The sequence below is a fragment of the Salvia splendens genome, chromosome 15 (genome assembly GCF_004379255.2).
Source record: "Salvia splendens isolate huo1 chromosome 15, SspV2, whole genome shotgun sequence".
In the NCBI taxonomy this organism is placed as follows: domain Eukaryota; kingdom Viridiplantae; phylum Streptophyta; class Magnoliopsida; order Lamiales; family Lamiaceae; genus Salvia; species Salvia splendens.
This window is the reverse complement of record NC_056046.1, coordinates 21,938,447-21,945,026: the sequence shown is the minus strand read 5'-3', so window position 1 is coordinate 21,945,026 and position 6,580 is coordinate 21,938,447.

The window sequence follows — 6,580 nt, the reverse complement described above, 5'->3', positions numbered from 1 at the left end:
GGGAAGAGTTTGGGGTACTCTGGAACCTCTTGTTGTCGAAGGGTGCGTGGTTCCCGTCCCATTTCCTCTTATCCCGGAAATTCTGCTGTGAGGTCGGCGGTGTTGGAGTAGTGGGTATAACCGTCCTTTCCCGTGGCATCGCTTCCTCCACGTCCAACGCACGAGATAATGACTCGGCATACGAGAGTCTACCACGGCATGCCAACGCCATCCTGATTTCGTGCCTCAGACTGGCACAAAACTTCTCCGCCATCTTCTCATCGGTGTTTACTTGCTCGGGTGCATAACGAGACATGTCACATAGGGCACGGTCATATTCTGTCACAGTCATCCGCCCCTGTTTTAAATTGTAGAACTCGGCCTCCTTTGCCTTACGGTAGCTCCTTGGAATGTATTTGTCATACAGTTCCTCCTTAAAGTCTTCCCACGTCAGGGTGTCTAACTGCTCCTGCGTCATTGTCCGTTGCTTAGTCTCCCACCAGAATTCTGCGGACCCGGTGAGCTGATAAGTCACGCACGATAGGCGCTCCTGGTCAGTGCACCTCAAGAACTTAAAGATGCGTTCTATGGCCCGAATCCAGGTCTCAGCCTTGGTTGGACCTCCCATTCCATCGAACACGGGAGGACGTTCCTTTCGGAACTCTTTCTCGATGTTCCGTTCCGGCTGTGGCGGTGGTGGAGGTGGTGGTGGTGGTTGTTCTTCAGGACCCACACTGCTTTGGGTCTCGTTGCTTGCCCCATTCTCGTGGTGAACTGCGGCACGTCGGGGAGGCATTCTGTTCAACACATGCATTAGTATAAAAACCAACTTTACCATCACCACTCCACACAACCTTTCCAGAGCGATAACACAACTTTCCATACACAACATGGTAAAACGAACACAACGATAAAACAACGGGAAACTTCATTATCTTAAAACCAACAAGTACGTGTTTCACAAGGTCTTTGAAACAGGGAAGGAAAAACAAACGTCAAAAGAAACTACTACTTAGTTCGTCAAAACAAAACATTCGAAACTAACAAAACAGTAAAAGAACACTACTCCTCGGGAGCTCTCTCATAATTCGCCCCTTCCTCGCTATTAACTTCAACCTCTCTCGCAAGGGGCTCTTCTTCGGGGTCTTCCTCATCCTCCATGGAATCCTCCTCGTCTTCAAGGGGATCTTCTTCCTCTTCCTCACCACTCTCCCGCACATCAGTAGCGTCGTCGATATGCTCATCGACTACAAGAACTTCCGTCGCGGGAGGTGCGGAGGTGCGCATCCCAAGCCTTCTCCTCTTAGGGCAGTTTGGTTGCGGCGTCTCACTCTCGTATCGACCCCCGCTGTAGGGACTGCGGCTCGATGAGGACGCCTCCTTCTTAGGAGGAGCATACGGTGGCGGTCCACCACGAGCATCAACCAGTGCTTCCAAGAGAACCTTCACAAAACCATGCATGTCTCCCTGCATGCTGTAGTCGGGAAGCTTATGCCAGATGTATGACCGTGAAGCCTCGTCGGCCCACCTATTCCAAGGTGCCGGTAGTCCATCAATCAATCTCTTGATTCCCTCATAGTGCCTCACTCCACAGCCATGAGCATCCCGCCATAAGGTCAAGTAATCGGTGACATAAGATATCAAAGGGGCCCTCGCGTCCCTCTCGAACTCGCGATACATTTCCACCGCCCGCAATCCATTCTTGACGTACCTTCCCCTTAGCGGTGCGTGGATCGTGATCGCCATCTACATAAAAGTAAGTTCCCTTAGCAACCAATCGTAGAAAAAGAATAAGCGAGGTAGAAAAGATAAAACGCGTAGAGAACGTCATACGTGTTACCGTGCATATACCTGTCAATTTCCATAGGAAAAAGTCATAACAGTTCTTTTCTTGTTAAGTTATCATCTAAGGATAGATGTTTCGTATTTTATAATCGTGGTACCTTTGCAACTTCGTCTATCCTTCAATCTAACGCAAACCGCGCTTCACAAGGTTATCCTTGTCTCGTCATTTCATCGTCCTTTGGAATTCGCACCTTTCTGCGCTCCATTCATTCTATCACTTCTATTATGCTTCGTTTCAACTTTTGCCTTATTTCATGTTGAGCGCGGCGAGACGGAGTGTTGAGCTTTAAACGGATACTCTTTTAGTCTAGCGAAACGAGTCTAGACTAGATTGAATAAACGACTCTGGGTCCAGAGCGGAAGGAAAAACACGGCTCTGATACCATTCTGTCACGACCGAACTTCCTAAGGATAGGAAGCACGGGAAAAATCGTGACTAGTGGGGGAACTAAGAAGCGGGGAAGAAGGAGGAATAATCAATTCCAGGCAATACAGCTTAACAATTCAAGAGGGAATTCCATTTAAGTCGTTCAATGTTTCAAAACCCAAGTCTCATAATGAAAGATAACAGAGTGCGACCATAAAGGAAGTAACAGAGTTCAACAGTTCAAAGAAAATAACAGAAATTCTGAAAACATTGAGTAGCGGAAGCAAATTTTGAGAGTGTAGCTACTACTACGTATGAAGACATAATAGTAACCGGAACAGTGATTTGATACGTTCTTGGATCATCGCTCAACATCCTCCGCCTCCCGACCTCGCTCAACCTGCACATAGGGAAAACGTATGCAGAGGCTGAGTACTTAGTGCACCCAGTGAACTCATGCCCAAAAACATTCACCGTTAAGATATGTCAAGCCATCGTCGAGTGAATCCCTGGTTTTACTTTAAAAAGGCCGAGAGACACTAAAGTTCATTTCCTTAAAAAGTGTCCGCGCGGACTGACATCATCCTCCATCATATACCATATCTGAACCATCATGTGAAACGAGACTGTGGCCACAATCTCGATCACTGGACCGGCCGACCTAGGGGACGGCTCACGATCCCCATCAGTGCACTAGTCTAAGTAGGGCGTAGACCCTAGTTAGACCCGAATTCGTTAACCATCAAAGTCTAGTAGAGTTTTATTCTAGTAGACAATCAGATAGGCAGTTTCAAAACATAAACACGGCATGACATACTTATAGAAACAACCTTATAACATCGTAAGCATATTGATTCAAAATAAACGTTAAAGAATAAATCCCACCTCAAAAGCTTAGGATTTCCGTAAAATTCCTCGTTCCGACTTTTAGCGTGCGTGCGAACCACCTTTTCGGAAAACACATAAAATTCATATCAAACCTCTGTAACGACGATAATTAGAATGCATGCACTCTAATTAAAATCTTTTAATTCTCTTTCTCGATTTTTGCGCATTTTCGGTTATTCGGCGGCCGCCCAAGGCGTCGCGTGCGACGCCGGTCGGCCGCTTACGCTCGTTCTTTCCTCCGTTGGCTCCTCGTATTTTCCATAACGTCGAAAATAATTTCTATAAATTATTTACGCGCATACTTTAATTTCTGTAATTATTCGTTCCTTAAAAAAAACAAAACTCCCGGGAATTAATTAAATAATTTCCCCCGATTAAAATTTTAATTATCGGCCCAAGCGAATTAACTCCTTAGCCTTTTTAATCCTCCAAGAATTAATTAGGAAGTCCATCAATTTAATTAGACTTCCATTTTTTTTTAAAGCCCAACAACAATTAAACTATTCCAAGGCCCAAATAAAAACACATGGCCCAAACCACTTATCTCCCTCTCTAACATCTCTCTCTCTCTCTCTCTCTCCTCTATTCTTTCTCTCTCCCCGTCTCCTCCCTCTCGGCCGGCTGCACTCACCGCAGGGCCGCCGCCACACATCGTCGGGAGAGCTGTTGCCCGTCGGAAGACACTGCTGCCGCCGGGAGCTGCTGCCGTTGCCGAGGGCGCTGCTGTCGTCGTTGCCATTTGGTCGTCGCCGTCGCAGACTGCAGGGGAGGAGCCGCTGCTGTCTCGCCGAGGAGCTGCTGCCACGGGAAGGGTCGCACGACGCTGTTACCGCGGGGGAAATCTCCTGTCGTCGGAAGCCGTCGCCCGCCCCAGATCGTCGAGCACGGCTGTCCGCCGCTGCCCGTCGCCGGCGGCGGTTTTTCCTCCACCGAAACCATTCCGAACCCGCCCGGAAACACTCCGCAAAGGCTCGTAACACGTGATATTAACATAATGCTAAGTTCTTTCTAAGTTTCGGTTACGCGCGGCGATTGTTTGGAATATTCTAAGTTGGTTTCTATTTAGTTTGGTTACGGAAGAAGATCAAGGCTATATGCATCATGCAAGACTATATTAAACTCATGCTTTGAGGATGGAAGGAATGGTATACCTCAAGAGCTTAAACTTGATGTGGTTGAAACAAAAAGAAATGGAACCAACTCCTTCTCCCCTCTTCTTCCCGTCGACTTCTCTCGCCGCTTCTCCTTCTTCTCTCTTCTCTCTTCTTCTTTTTTTTTGCCAAATGAAAGTGATGAGTGGGTTAGAGGAGGGTGTAGGTATTGAGGAGGGAAGTGGAGGGGTGGAGACAACCGATCGGTCATCATGGGGGGGGAGAGGAGAACCGTCGACGTGGGGGAAAGAAGGAGGAAGGAAAAAAATTAGCTTGGGCTTAGTTAATTTAAATTCATACTTGGGCTTCCATGATTAAATTTCTATTGGGCTAAAATCAACAATTAAATTACAAGCCCAAGAGTTATTAAAATTCAAGTTACTTTATATTTAATTGGACTTCAAATTTATTTTGGAAAGTCCAAAATAAATTCATACATTTATATATTTTTTTGTTTCGTATTTTCCTTCATCAATTAAAATTCACGGTCCTTTATTAAATTTTGTTATCTCGTTCTTCATAACCAAAAATCTAAAGTACGAGAAATCGTACATAAATTATATTTGGTGTTGTTCCAAATATAATATTCATTCAACCGTTCCTTGCTTTACGCACGTCGTTATCCATAAAACATATATTTCTTTCCGCTTAATTCATTCGTCTTGCTAAAGAATAGCAATTTCATCATCGACCTTTTAACGAGACCTTAAACGTGTCTCCCAACGTTCATTTTTAAAAAGAAAACACATTCCTTTTTTTCCATCAAACCCATAAACCATAATTTTTCCCAAAACACATCTATCGAGAAGCATAGCGTTTTCGAAATAATTTTATCAATTATTCCGTTACATAAAAGTAAATTTCAAACTTAAGGTACGGGTGTTACAGAACTCCATTAGGAAGAGGGTAGATAGTTTGGTCAGTTCACAAATGATATGAAGGAAATAATTTTAAAAAAGAAGAGAAATTTTAGAAAAAAATCAAAATCCCTTATTGTGAAAGCTTCACATGCCTCGATCTCATATTCTTAAAGGTCCCCGAATTTAATCCCTAATTTCGAAAGGCTTGCGAATTTAATTCCTTTTTCTGAAATCTGTATTGTCGGGACCAATTGCTCGAGAGTGTATATTTAGCTTACCTCCATTGGAGGTTTTTTATTGATTTCTTGCTCTGATATCTTAAAGGTGGCAATCGAGAGAGGTAAAGAAAGATTGGTGAGGCATTTGGCTGAAAAAAGTAGAGATATATTTCTTGTTGTGTTCTTTTGGTGCTATCACCCTATTTATATGGATATTTGAGACTCACCAACTACATCAATAAATCAGAATTGGAACACTACATTACTAGGAACTCTACAACAATGAGTGTGTCCTAGGAACTCCATTATAATAAATAGTGAGCGGTCATATATGTCTTGTTTTTCCAACACTTGGTTCTCATCTAAGCCTCGTTCAGGCTCTCAGTGTTTCCAAATCGAACCACTGTGTTCCTCTTAGCATCCAAGTTTAAGCTTACAATCACAGAACTTGTTTATAGCGTTGCCATTCTCCGCTCCGGGCTTAGGCCCATCTCAAAGCCCCTTTGACTTAGTGGCCATGTGGCCAAAAGTGGCCAAAAGAAGCCGCCTACAACAAGAAGGTCCTCCTGATGTGGGGGGACATGGTGGTGGATGGGATGGAGGCGCCCAAGACGTCATTCAAAGATACTTTGCTGGTAAGTTCTAATGGAACAGTTTCAACTACATGCTTGGAAGAACACGATAATATAATTCGGGAATTTGATGATGTTGAACCAAAATTAGTTTTCAACGAATCTTGAGTTTGGTTGAGAAAAGTATGAAATCTACAGTGGTAATGAAGCATAAGTTATAATGCCTTACAAAACCGCCTTTGGACCATCTGGAAGCCAAGAGGGCAGTTGTTTATAATGGATTTAGATAACGACTACTATCAAATCCGATTCAACAATTTGGATGATTATCATAATGCCCTTTTAGGGGGTCCATGGATTGTGTATGGCCATAACCTCACTATTCAACCATGGTCTATTAACTTTAACCCCCTGCAACCACATCCCTAGTGTTCAGGGGCTCTATATAAGACTCCCTGGTGGAGGTCGAAAGAGCGATACACGCAGATTGGATCAAGTTATATGGAAGATAACCGTCCGGGTGGATCAGTTAGCAAATGTCATTGCCACTTGATCAAGGCGTTCTATCTCGCTTCACCGAAATATATTTAGAACTCCCAGACGTGCACTACTTTAAAAATAAAGCGGCAAGTACGGGGTCGATCCCACAGAGAAGACGGTGCGTTGAGTGTGTAAATAGTGAATAGGGGTCGGCTGCTGC